The sequence below is a fragment of the Sus scrofa genome, chromosome 9 (assembly GCF_054392235.1).
Source record: "Sus scrofa isolate SSC_HxYL_T2T_F1_AM1 chromosome 9, Sscrofa_HxYL_maternal_Yorkshire_Landrace_v2.0, whole genome shotgun sequence".
In the NCBI taxonomy this organism is placed as follows: Eukaryota; Metazoa; Chordata; class Mammalia; order Artiodactyla; family Suidae; genus Sus; species Sus scrofa.
Window position 1 is genome coordinate 41,705,811 of NC_139391.1, and position 14,470 is coordinate 41,720,280.

A 14,470-nucleotide genomic window follows, 5' to 3' on the forward strand; every position below is an offset into this window, starting at 1 on the left:
TTAAAGTTCCTGGTGGAAATGAGGTTGGGGAATGATCTATAGCTTCAGATGTTTGGTGCTTTCTGTCCCAAGGAATTAAGAGGGCACCAAGCAGTGGCTGTACTGAAGAAGAAACACTAGGAGGTGGGATTCAAGGTGTGAGGGTCAGGAGCCTGAACATTTAGCAGTGGAGTGGTGGAAAGTGGGGGTGCGTGGTTCTGTGAGCCCCTGGAAGGATCCTATTAGCATCCTGGGCTCCGTGTCTCTTGGAGAATCTGGGAGCCAGCTTTCTCCCTGCAAGAACATCAGCACCACGGCCAGCACCAGCTGGTTTGGTGTTTGAAAGCTGAATGCTGAGGCTTGAGTTGATCACTTTTGGGAATTCTCAGCAGCCAGCCCATGGCACATCCACCAGAAGGTAGGACCATGCTGGCGGGGGGCGGGGGGCGGGGAGGTGGGGTGGGTGGGCAGCGTCTGGGGCATGGTCTTTGATCTTACCTCTCATATCCTGGCCCCTCTCCCACACATCAAGGTTTAAGACATGCTAAGGAGCATCCCAAACTCTATCATTCCAACCACCAAATAAGCATTCAGAAGAAAGGAATGCCAAAACCCACCAAGAATAATGGCTTAGTGGCTGCCATCCTTGCCTGAGGCCTTCTCTGGTTCTCTCCTTCTCGTTCTAGCCTCATCCCTCTCTGTCTTGGGCTGCCTCTCTCTCAGGGATTGGAATCTGCCAGGCTAAAAGAAAAGGACCCATAAAATACCTAGGATGAGTTGTTCCAGGCTGGCCAGCTAGAAGGATTCAGTTTGGAACACCTGAACCCATACCTTCCTTTGACCCCAAACTCCGCAGCTCTAGTTTATTGACCATCCAAGGAGGGTGGACGGAGGGCAGAACCTTGGGCCCTGGAGAGTTTTATATCTGAAAAGCCTAGAGGCAGAGGACGCTTCTCTGAGCTTCTTCTTACCCTCAGCTTCCCCAGCATGCAGCAAGAGCTTATTAAATATTGTCTGACTGCTGGCTTCAACTCACACATATGTGCTTTTGATCTTGGCAAGGATTTTACATTGTTTTGTTGACAGATAGGTGTCAGGGTTTCCAGAAAAAAGCAGGAGACTGTGGGGTTAGAGACTGGCCTCACTCACAATTGTTGTCTCCTGCTGAGCAGAGACTGGGCTAAAGAAGACTGTTTATCCTGACTCCTTCAGGATGGTCCTGGCAGCCCATACCTGGAAGCCTGGTCTTGGGATCAAAGCTATCCCACTTGACTTGGACTTGCTGGGCCAATCATGGTGCTGGATGGTTCTCATGTCTCAGGCCAGAGAGACAGAGCAGGTTGGACAGCCGGCACTGTCGATGCACTGCTGATCAGTAAGTGAGTGGGTGGCTATTGACAAAGTGTCCAACCAGAGAGCTAGTAAGACACTAATCAACCTATTGATTCCCTATCTCCCCCTCCCGACTCTTCACCCACAATCAATGGGGCAACAGAGCCCTGCTTCGAGGTAGCCAATTAACCACCTTGAAAATGAGCCGCCACGCGTAACATCTTCTGCTCCACTAGCCACAGCCAATCAGCTCATCAATCCAGTATCCACTGCCCAGGGATGGGAAACTGAGGCCTAGAGCCAGAGAATCCCCTAGTGTACCAACTCTTGTCCATCAGTATTGATCCTGGTCTCCTCCCGAGGAGGCCCTTACCTTGTCTGGGTGATGAGAACACCCAGAATCTCCCTCCCACCTGTCCTATCTCCTAGAACTTGCTTGCTTCCTTCCTCCTGTCATTTCACCTCCTTCCCTCTCCTTGGGTCCTAAGCAGAGAGAGAAAACCAGAAACCACCCAGGTCTTTAAAAGGGCTCTGAGAAGCATCCTGGTTCTCGATATCTCATCGCCACGCCTCTCTCGCAGCATTCTCCTTTCATCTGCAAAGAGTCCCAGTTCTCACCTCTTTTCCCATCCACACTGCTTTCCAAACCTGTCATTTCTACTCAAAAGATTCCCTTCAAAGTCTCAAACGTGCCCAGCCTGGAACCCCCAACCCTCCATGATGCTCCAAGCTGCAGGGCCCACTACTGCCACCCGGAGAGTCCACCTCTCCTGGGCGAAGGCCGTCTGTGCTCAGTGACCACAGGGCCCCTTGCAGGAGTGGACTCTCTGGGGCTCTCGGGAGAGTCCAGGGAGAGTAGCTGAGCTCAGAGTGAGGGTATGGGCTTCCGGGCGATGTCCCAGAGAAAATCGGAGGGGATGTTGCCTGGAGCGGGGAGGGGAAGAGCCAGGGCGCCCGCAGAGAGGTGTGGTTCAGCAGTCCCCAGCCAGATGCTCCTCCCTCCCTCCCTCCCTGCCCCCCACCCCCAGCCTCGGAATCAATACGTTTTGAATCTAATCTAATAACAGAGATTTAACGAGGGGATAATGCTTGTGGAGCGGCCAGGCGCTTTGTCTCTTCTTTCAAGCGGCAGCTGGGGCCCATTATCCGGGGACAATGCCCCATGCTAATCACTCCCTCTCTCCTCCGAGCGTCTGGGGAGGGCGGTGGGCGAGAGAGGGCAGCCCCTCCCCTGATTGGAGGGGAGTGGAAGGGCGGAAGAGGGGGGAAGAAGTCGAGAAGCGTCTGGCCATGGGCCCCTCACCATTGTCTTGACCTGACACCAACTCAATGGCCTTCTCCCTGGGCCGCACTGTCCGCGGTCCTCCGGGAGCGGTCAGGGTCGGGAGACCGAACAGCGCACGCAAACAGCACATAATTACCTATCAGCTGCAGAACCAGTGGCTGGGAGCCGAGTGCATTTTGTTGGTTTGGTTTTTTTTCCTTCGTCTTCTTTCCTCTGACTTGGTCCTCTATAATTTAAGCTCTCCCATGAAGGCTTGTGATTGGTCAGCCCTGACTGTCATGGTTAGAGAATTAAAGCCTGGTTTTAGAGACCAAGAATACCCCTCTCTGAAGCAGACGCCTGCTCTTCTTCCTCTCCCATCTAGGACCTTATATCTGGGCTTGACCTGCTGGAGGAAGGTTGGAGGTTAGGCTGTAGGAAGAACTTCCTGATAGCCCTATTCCTGATGCAAATTAGATGGGGAGTCTGAAAGTGGAAGAATGGAATCTCATTTCCTAGAAACCCTTAAAGAAATACCTTTATCTAGGTTGGGAAGGGGCAGACGGGGGAGAAGATCCGTTTCAATTTCCACCCTCAAAGCTCGAGTTGAGAGGGAGCCAGAGCTAGGACACCAGAAGCGTGGCCACCTTTTAAAGCACATTTATTGGGTACAAGATGGAAACACTGTGTGGAGCGGGCTTCGTCAAATTTCACATGCTAGCTGCGAAATCTCAGACAAGCACTTAACTCCTCTGTGCCTCAATCTTCTCATCTCAAAAATGGGACTCATTTAATACCTGTCACAGGTGCTGTGGGGCACCACACTCCCAGTAGGGGCCAAAGCCCGGGGAAGTCCTGAGGCTGGAGTGGAGGGAGGTCTAGTGGCATACGGGCCCTTCCTGGGCCTGCTCACATCATATTCTGAATGTGGGAGAACTTCTCCCATTCCTTGTGTCCCCAGTTCAAAGATGGGCTGGGTGAAGTGAGCTGGTCACTCACCATAAGCCAAGTGGGGGCTGAAGTTCCTGTCCTCACCACGCCGAATTCAAATCTCTATGTCCTACACCTTCCTGCCCCATTTCCTCCTATTATTACCCCTCTGCCTCTCCCTTGCACAGTCCCAGGCTCCTCTGTTCAACATTCGTCCCTAAAACTGCAGCTTTGAGTTCCTGCTCTGGGAAAGTGTATGGATACTGTGCACAAGTTAGGTGAATTATCCTGATCCTGATTGGGTCTCTGTTCAATTTCACCCCCTGTGTCCCTGTCTGCAAAGAGAACTAAATTCTCGGACATATCATGAGTATGACATCTAGGAAATGGCAGCCTAGGATTCACTTCCATGTGCCCAGGCAAACCCTCAGCTCAAAACTCAGAAAGAGGTACCATCCTAAAGGTGCAGAACGAGGTGTCCAAACTTTGGTCAAGGGCAGCCACAAGCCTGTTCTTCTAAGTTCTGTCCACAAGGTGGCAGCAAAGTCCAGAAGTTCTATGGAGGGGACTATGGCACACATTTGGTCCCCTCCTCCCCCCTTTAACATGTCCCCATTCCTCCCCAGAAACCTCTGACTCTTTTTTCAAGACCAGCCTCTTCTTTCTGGCCAGCACTAAGGATCCTGTTTCAAAGTGTTTGATGCCCTGGTCTGATGCTGTGGGCAGAGGCTTGTGCCTGTGCTGATCCCTAAGCAACTGCCCTCTTGTCTCTTCGCTCAGGCCTGGGCCCCACAATTCCTTTATTTTCTTCTTTCTGCTTCTGTGATGAAGATACCAATGCCTGGAGTTCCCGTTGTGGTGCAGCGGAAAGGAATCCGACTAGGAACCATGAGGTTGTGGGTTCAATCCCTGACCTCGCTCAGTGGGTTAAGGATCCAGCGTTGTCATGAGCTGTGGTGTAGGTCACAGACACGACTCAGATCTGATGCTGCTGTGGCTCTGGTGTAGGCGGGCAGCTGTAGCTCCGATTAGACCCCTAGCCTGGGAACCTCCATATGCCGCAGGTGCAGCCCTAAAAAGACCGAAAACAAACAAACAAAAAAAAAGATACCAATGCCTGATGGTGAAGAAGCTGTTTTATCCAAAACCTATACAAATACAGGTCCATGGCTTCCTCTTCTGCCCACATCGCTAGGGCCCAAACTTGAGCCCATCCCACACTGGCTCTGAGATGGTCCTCAAGGGTCCTAGGAAAAGAAGAGTAAGAATAAGGTGCTGCCCCGAGCAGAAGCCGGGGGCAGTGGGGGTGAGTGGTTAGATCAGGAAGGGGGGACGTTGGGAGACACTCATCCAGTGACTCTGGGCTAAGGACCGAAGACACGATGTGGGTCCTAAACAGGGTTAATGCCATGATATCTTTCCCCATCCCGGGGCTACACCCCAACGTTGCTGTTGCCACATGCTGGCTGTGCATCTCAGTTTTCCGAGGCGGCTGTACCAAATTACCACTGTAAAAGCACAAATGGGGAGTTCTCATTGTGGTTCAGCCAAAATCAATCTGACTAGTGTCCATGAGGACACAGGTTCCATCCCTGGCCTCGCTCTTTGGGTTAAGGATCTGGCATTGCCGAGAGCTGTGGTGTAGTTCACACACATGGCTGGGATCTGGCGTTGCTGTGGCTGTGGCATAGGCCAGCAGCAGTAGTTCCGATTAGCCCCCTAGCCTGGGAACCTCCATGTGGCCTCGGGTGCAGCTCCCCCCAAAATAAAATAAAAAATAAAAAACACAAATGGATCCTAAGTCAGCAGTCCAAAGTGGATTAGCAGGGCTGTGTCCTTTCTGGAAGCTCTAGGGGAGAATCTATTTCTTGCCCTTTCTAGATTCTAGAGGCCGCTTGTAGTCCTTGGTTTCTGGCCCCTGCCCCCAGCTTCAAAACCAGGAGTGTACTATCTTGTAATATCTTACAGATCTCTCTGCTTTTTCACGCCTCCTCTGTCTCTTCTGCCTCCTTCTTCCCCTTATAAAGACCTTTGTGAATACAGATGAGCCAGGATAACACCCCACCATCTCAGGATCTTCAAATTAATCACACCCGTAAATACCCTTTTACCTTGTAATGTAGCATAGTCACAGGTTCCAGGTATTAGGAAGCAGTGACATTTGAGGGGGACCGTCGTTCTGCCTATCACTCTGTGAGGTCCTGGGCAAGTTGCTTAACTTCTCTGCCTCCTAGTCTCCTCATCTGTAAAACAGACACAATAACAGTACCCCCTTTATGGGATTATTGGGGAGATTAAAAGAAGAAATGCAAGTAGAGGGTTTGGTATAAAGTAAGTGCTGGATAAAGTTCATTTTATTTTATTTTGGTTTTTCTCTTTTTAGAGCCTCACCTGGAGCATATGGAGGTTCCCAGGCTAGGGGTCGAATCGGAGCTGTAGCCACTGGCCTACGCCACAGCCACAGCAACATCGGATCCAAGCCACATCTTCGACCTACACCACAGCTCACAGCAATGCCAGATCCTTAACCCACTGGGATCAAACCCCCATCCTCATGGATACAAGTCGGGTTCTTACCCCACTGAGCCACAATAGGAACCATTGATAAATTTTAACTATGGTTTTATGATGGCTTGTATGCAGAAATCTAGAAGCTGCCTGCCCAGGCCCTTGCACAGCAAAAATGAGGTGTGGTCCATTTCAGACCCATGTAATTAATACTATATAAGAGGTAATACTTTCTCTTAGGCAGCATTCATTTGGGCAATAGCTTTATGGTGATGATTTTCAGCTTTTTTATGACTTTGGGGAGGAGGTTATGAAAGCGGTGGGTCCAGGACCCCAGCCTGGTAGGAGATGGAAGATTGGGCCGAGGCAGCCTCTCTCTTCCTGCTCCCAGAGTCTGCACATTCCTAGGGCTTCTTGAGGCAAGAGGTGTTAAACACACAATGGGGTGCTGAATCGCCTCCCTCTGAAGGCTTGGAGACACCCTCGTCCCTTCCCCTGATCCACCCTCTTGGGGAAAGCAGTTCAGGCAGGGCTGGGCAGGGCACCTTCCAAGGACCTTCCCAGGTTAGGGTCCAGGAAATCCTGTCTCTCCATCTACGTGACACATCATCATGGCCAGAGGCTCTAACTCTGTGCTCTGTCCTTTTCTCTTTGCTGACACATCCACCCCCTGCCCTTTTCACCCAAAGGCTCATTTTTCTGCTTCTTGCTAATAAAACTCAAACCCATCCACCATATGGGTTGGTCCATGGGCTTACAATTCCCAAGAAAGGTTCACCCCTCAAAAGTCTTGGAGGGCAAGCAGCGTGTTTCTCCCACTGCTTTAGCCTCACCCAGCATGTGCTCTTTCAACGCCCCCTCCCATTGTTTCACTCTCTCAAGAACCACAATTCATTCATTTATTGCTGGGTGATTTGTTTAGCATTTATTCTGGCTCCCAGACTGTATGTTCCCAAAGGCAGGCATTTCTCGTCCTGTTCACCCCTCATACACTGCCTGGCACATACAAGTGAATGAGCAGATGAGCTGTTGTTGGGGAAAGGGACTGTTTACCGTGAGAGAGGAGCCCCTATCTGCAACCACTTTTCTTCTTCTTTTTTTTTTCTTTCTTTTTTGGCTGCTCCTTGGCATATGGGGTTCCTGGGCCAGGGATCATATCCAAGCCACAGCCGGGATCCTTAACCTACTGTGCTGGGCAGGGATCGAACCTACTGTGCAGGGCAGGGATCGAACTTGCGTCCCAGCGCTGCAGAGACCCCACCAATCCCATCGCACCACAGTGGGATCTCCTGCAACCCTTTTCGAATCTACTCTTCACCCTCCTCCTCACAGCCAGTTTGGGTGGGGAGCAGAGAGTAAGGCGTAAGAGAGACCCAGAAAGCCAAGGGCACTGGAGGTCTCTTGTCGGGGAGCAGGGGGGTTGAACTTGAGGAGCTGGATGGGGAATCTGGGGGTGTGGCTGGTTGACCACTGAAGCCCCTGATGTCACTTCTTCAGTGAATCTTGTCTGAGATCCTTTAAGAAATGAATCAGTTCCCCCCAGAACGTCCACGTGGGGCCATAGCTGGTTTGTGGCTGTAGCTGCCAAAATCCATGAGCTCCCACAGCTGGGACTCACTACCTCTTACTCAGCTCTGATTCTCCAGGGCCAAACCTGTGCCAGGCTCAGGATGGTAGCTCAGTATTTGAATGAATGAAGGGGGTGGTGGTGTGGATTCTGTGGGAGCCCCTTTCTGCCTGGATGATCCTGTGATTCTCATTCAGACCAGAGTATTTCTGTCCTGGAAAGGGAGGCACTATTAATAGTTGCCTGGGGGCTGTCCCAGGCTCCTCACTCCTTTATGAATGCCTTGACCCCTGTCCGTGGCTGAGACCCTGCCCAGGCTGGCCAGCTGGCAGAGTGTCCATTCCTGCACATGCTAGAGAGGAGCAATCTTGGGCTGGGGGAGGGGAGGGGAGGCCTCAGCACTGCCCTTTGTCCACTGTGGGGTCACGGTTTTCCTCCCGAGGTTGGTCTCAGAGGTTGGAAGGATTTCCTGTGGGGTCACAGGTCAAATGCCGCATGTCCTCTGCAGAGCTTCATGGAGTCCTAGCTTGGCGTCTGCCCCCCTGCCCCCAGGAAGAAGGATGGGCTGATTCTGGAGCAGGAAGTGGAGCTGGGCAGGCCGAGGCAGGCAGGGGGGCTCTGAGGGTCCCCCACCATCTGAAAGGCGTGGTCCTGGGGACTCCCTCCACCCCTCCAAGCAGGAGATGCCGCCCTGTACTTGCATGTGGGGTGGGGTGTGGTGTGAGGGGGTGCTGCTGGCAGGGGATAAGCTCTATGGTGTTGAAAATTGGCTAAATGGGCCTGGATTGACAAGGAATCCTCAGGATAAACCATTGCCTTAAAAGTTTACTTTTTCTTAATAATCCCTTTTGTGGAGGAGGAAACCCTTCATGAGAAAGAACAATTGTGTTACTAAAGGGGAAAAGGATTTGAGCCCCTTCCTAGATTCCTGAGAGTTCCCTGGGGGTTCCCCAGAGTTTAGGAGCAGACCAGAATTCCCCCTGGGGCCAGGCCACATTTAAGCAGTAACATCCCAGGGGGCCTGATCCGAGAAGCCGCTGGGAAGTGGGGGGTGGGGTGAGAAGTCCAACCCTTAAGATCTACTGTGTGCATGCTGGGGCTTGGGGCAGCCTCACCATGCCCTGCAGGCACCTGGGTGCCAACTTCATGGGGTGGCTGTGTCACGCTGCACAGGTTGTGCACTGTACAACCCTAGAGACATTATTTACATGCCCCCCAACATGTTCACTCAGGAAGCTCTGGTCATGGGCCTTTAAACATGCTAGTCCCTTTGCCTAATATGTCATTCTGGCAAGTTCCTATTCAACCCCAAGATGCAGCTCAGATGTCACCTCCTCGGGGTTCTTAGAGTAGCCATCACAACCACGCATGCTTCTGTTCCACCACATATTACATGGAATTGCAATCATCTTCCCTGCTATTCCCAGTTCCCTAAACTGCCTTCCCACCGCCCTCCTAACAGAGTGCCTGGAAGGGATGCTGGCTACTCTGAGTGGGTAGTGGTGACAGTTCTGGAGATGGAAGGACCTGGGAGGTCATCATACACTCTCTTCCTTGTACATGCTGGGGTCCAGGGGGTTGAAATGACTTGTCCTCTGTCACTCAGGGTCTTTGTGGCAGTGAATGGGAATGTTGGACAGGCCTGGGTGGTAACCAGCCCCTCAGTACTGGGGACAGGACTGCCTTGTAGGAATGACAGTGGCCTCTCCTCTGACCACACTTGGGGACTGGGGCCCAAACCCTCTTTCTAGCAGGTCATTCCCTCCTGTTCTTGTTATCTGTCCCTCTCACTTTCCAATGATGGGTCTTTTAAAGGCTGTTTTGACTCTCCCCGCTATAATAAGAAACTAGCAATTAACTATTATAAGGCTGTTTTACAGTCATGTGGAAGCCCCTTTTATCCACTTTGCTTTAAATGGTTAGATCTTTTATCCCTAGTTTTCAGGAATATAAAACTTTACAGCATTTGCTGCAAACCTTCATACTTTGCTTTGCAGTTTATTGCTCCCTCTGTAGATATATCTTTCACATAAATAAGACTTTCATCTGTACAGTACCGGGCTTGGGCCACTTGGTGCTCTGCAATTTCATCCATGTGACTCAGCCTGAGACACACAGAGGTGATTCATACGGAGCCCCTGGCCTCCAGGGTCCCTAGTCTTCCGATCAGGGCTGGATCGGACCCTCTGTCACAAAGGAGGTCACGGCCCCCTGGAGAGGGAGACATGATGGGGAAGCCTGGAAGGGGCGCTCCCCACTCACTCTGTCTGTGGTCTGAGGTTTGGGCGCCCGTGGGCACCAGCCAAGACTGTCCTGGCCTCCACGAGCTTGGGTAGGGAAATGTCCCCTGGAAGCAGCTGGGGAGCAGCAGCCGTAAGCTTAGCCGGAGCTCCCCATGGCATGCCTGGAGCAGAGCACAAGCCAAGTCCTTGGACAGCTGCATCCCTGGCCTCCCCAAGGCGCCAGCCTCAGGGCCTCCTGGAGCAGAGGTTCTATCTAGAAAAGCCACAGTGGCAGAGAGGACCACACAGGCGATCCTGTCCCCGGGTGAATTCTCCAAGTTTGAACTGTTTTTCTGTTTTTTAATCTGGAGCGTTTGGATCAAATGCAAAAATAAGCAGCACCTCATAGGGTGGCCATGAGAATGCGACACCCCTGGACCACCAGCCACACCAAGGGTAACTGATCAAGGGCTCCAGCTGCTGCTCTGAAATCCCTGGCAGTGTTGGTACGGAGGCCACACCACCCACAGGCTGCTCCTGGCCCTGGAATGAATGTGGCAGAGATGCTAAGAGAAGCCTGTTCTTGGGAGAGCGGGACTCCTCAGATGAACCACTGGCTGGAGGACTCCCCAACCTCCCACACCTCCTCCACTTGGCTTCTGGTCGATGGCCTCATTCTTTTAGTCATTGAGCCATCAGAGAGGAAACGCCTCATCTTCCGACCACCACCACATCTGCAGATGGACCACGCCTCCATCCAAATTCTCACAGGTAAAGGTGGAGGAAAGGGGGAATCCTTTCAAAGGCAACCCCACCTCAGATGCTCCGAGTGCTGCCTTTATCGCCTGCTCAAGAACTTTGCAGCTGAAGTTATTTCCCCCTTCCTCTGCATCATCCAGCAACCATGTCTGCTGGACCATTCTAGTCTCCTACTATTAAGAAAGCACAGGGAGGAGTTCCTTCGGGGAGTAGCAGGTTAAGGACCCTACAGTGTCACTGCAGTGGCTCAGGTCACTGCTGTGGTGCCAGTTTGATCCCTGACTGGAACTTCCATATGTTGTGGGCGTGGCCACCAAAAAGCACAGGGAGTTCCCTGGTGGCCTAGTGTTGGTGGTTTAGGACTTGGAGCTTTCACTATTGTGACCGAGGTTCAATCCCTGGCCTGGAAACTGAGATCTTGCCTCAAGCCACCACATCATGGCTGAGAAAAAAAAAAAAGACGCAAAGAAACTTTCCTTGAAACTGCTGTAAAGGGAAACTTCTCAAATAGTTTTTATATTTGCTTTTCCCACTTCCTCATCTTCAATTCTTTAATTTAGTCTGGCTTCAACACCCATCATCCCCTAGCATCTGTCTTTGTGGAATTCACCAGTAACCATATACAAATGTCCAATAAGCACATAAAATAGTGGTTAAGGAAATGCAAATCAAAACCACCCCAAGACACCATTTCACAGCCTTAGGATGGCTGAAACAAAAGACAGACAATAACAGGTGATGGTGAGGAAGTGGCAGAATTAGAACACTCAACATTGCTGGTGAGGCAAGGAAGTGATGCAGCCACTTTGGAAAACAGTGCGGTAGTTTCTCAAGATGTTAAACACAGAATGACCTACGTTTAATATGACCTATCAATTCCACCCTAGGTGTGTACTCAAGAGAAGCAAAAATGTCCATATACGCAATGGAACACTACCCAGCCATTTGCAGCAATATGGATGCAACTAGAGATTCTCAGACTAAATGAAGTCAGAAAGAGAAAGATAAGTACCATATGATATCACTTACATGTGGAATCGAAAATATGGCATAAGTGAACGTATCTGCAAAGCAGAAACTGACTCATAGCCATGGAGAACAGACTTGTGGTTGCCAAGGGTGGTGGGGGGAGGGGAATGGATGGGGAGTTTGAGGTTAGTAGATGGCATAAGTGAACGTATCTGCAAAGCAGAAACTGACTCATAGCCATAGAGAACAGACTTGTGGTTGCCAAGGGTGGTGGGGGGAGGGGAATGGATGGGGAGTTTGAGGTTAGTAGATGCAAACTATTACACTTAGAATGGATAAGCAATGAGGTCTTACTGTACAGCACAGGGAACTACATCCAATCTCTTGTGATAGAACATGATGGGAGATAATATGAGAAAAAGAATGCGTGTGTGTGTGTATATATATATGCGTGTGTGTGTGTGTGTGTATATGTGTGTGTGTGTGTGTGTGTGTGTGTGTGTGTGTGTGTGTGTGTGTGTGTGTATGACTGGGTCAGTTTGCTGTACAGCAGAAATTGGCACAACATTGTAAAAAATCAATTATAATTTTAAAAAATTTTAAATACGTGCAAAAAAACAAAAGGATCTGAAGCCATTACACAAAAACAAAGAAAGAAGGACAGAAAGAAAGAAAGGCAGGCAGGCAGACAGGCATACCCAATGTGGCTCAGCAGAAATGAAACTGACTAGTGTCCATGAAAACTAGGTGTAGGTCGCAGAGGCAGCTTGGATTCCGAGTTGCTGTGGTGTAGGACGGCAGCTGCAACTCCGTTTTGACCCCTAGCCTGGGAACTTCCATATGCTGCAGGTGCGGGCGTAAAAAGAAAAAAAAATTGAAAATGCATGTCCTTGGAGAGCAGACTTGTGGTTGCCAAGAGGGAGGGGCAGGGAGGGGGAGGAACCTGGAATTGGGGGTTAATAGAGGCAAACTATTGCCTTTGGAATGGATAAGCAATGGGATCCTGCTGTATAGCACTGGGAACTATATCTGGTCACTTGTGATAGAGAATGATGGAGGATAATGGGAGAAAAAAGAATGTATACATGTATTTGTGACTGGGTCACCTTGCCGGGCAGTAGAAAACTGACAGAACACTGTAAATCAGCTGTAATGGAAAAAATAACAATCATTATAGAAAAAAAAGAAAATGCATGTCCATAGAAAAATTTGTTCGCATATGTTTTTAGAAGCATTATTCATAATAGCTAAAAATGCAAACAACCCAAAATTCCATCAACCGATGCATGATAAGTGAAAGCTGGCATATCTATACAAGGGAATAATATTCAGTCATAAAAGGAATGAAGTATTGACATACGCTACAACATGGAGGAAACCTGGAAACAGCACACTTTGTGAAGGAAGCCAGAGGCCAGGGCCACATATTGTATATTCCACTTATACAAAAAGTCTACAATATGCAAATCTAGAGATAGAAAGTAGATTAGCAGCTACCTGGAGCTGGGCTTGGGTAGAGGGTGGAAAGGGGAAAAGGGAGTCACTACTAATAGGTATAAGGTTTCTTTTTAGGGCGATAGGAATGTGCTAAAATTAGATTGTGGGAGTTCCCATTGTGGCGCTGCAGAAACGAATCCGACTAGGTTGCAGGTTCGATCCCTAAGCCCTGCTCAGTGGGTTAAGGATCTGGCGTTGCCATGAGCTGTGGTACAGCTTGCAGATGAGGCTCGGATCTGGCCTTTCGGTAGCTGTGGTATATAGGCCGGCAGCTGTAGCTCCGATTAGAGTCCTAGCCCGGGAACCTCCATATGTCGTGCGTGTGGCCCTAAAAAGACAAAAAGGACAAAAAATAAATAAATAAAATAAAATTAGATTGTGGTAAAGGTTGCCCCATTCTGTGAATATACCAAAAAATCCATATATTGTATACTTTGTGGCATATGAATTGTATCTCATTAAACCTGGTTGGTTTGGGGATTTTTTTAGCTGCGTGGCGGGCATGTGGAAGTTACCAGACTAGGGATGGAACCCACGCCACAGCAGTAACCGGAGCTGCTACAGTGACAATACCTGATCCTTAACCCTCTGCACCACAAGGGAACTCCATGTTTTCAAAAAAGTCATCAAAAAACTTGTTGGCAGCTTTCACTTTGCTAATTCCAAAGGCCTTTGTCCCTGTCCCACCCTTCCTTGGCTGCTCAGCTGCCTGACAGTTGCCTGTTCCCGCCTCTCTCTTGCCTTCACTCTTTTCAGGCCCAGATGTCACTGGCCACACCCACTCAGTCTCCTTTGCTGGCTCCTCCCCTTCCACCAGCCTCTAAATGCTGGAGGGCCCAAGGCTGTGTAGAACCTTCTTATCATCTCTATGGCTGCTTTATTACTCTGAGGGTTTATTCAATCCTACCCTATGACTTTAAAGACTATCTTACATGCTGATGACTCCAAATAAATAGAGAGCATTCCCGGTAGTCTCAGATTTATCTTTCAGCTGCTTCTTCAACATCTCCCTTTAGTGATCTGAAGTTATCTCAAACTTAATATGTTGAGGCGTTCCAGTGTGGTTCAGTGGGTTAAGGACCTGGCACTGTCACTGCAGGGGCTCAAGTCACTGCTGTGGCCTGAGTTCCATCCCTGGCTAGGGAAATTCTACATGTCATGGGCATGTCCCCCAAAAAACTTAATATGTTGAAATCTGAGCTTTCCATTCTCAGTCTCCCCACCCCACCATCAATCCTATTTCTCCTCCGGTTTTCTTGTCCCAGTAAATAACACTACCACTCACACAATTGCCCAAGGCAACCCCTCTGCATTTATATATTCTCCTCCCGCCCTACACCTCATGTCCTATCTTCCACTTCCAAAATGTACCCCAACCCCACCCACTCCTTTTCATCTACTCACCATTGACTAAGTAGAAGCTACCAGAATCTTTCTTCCTTT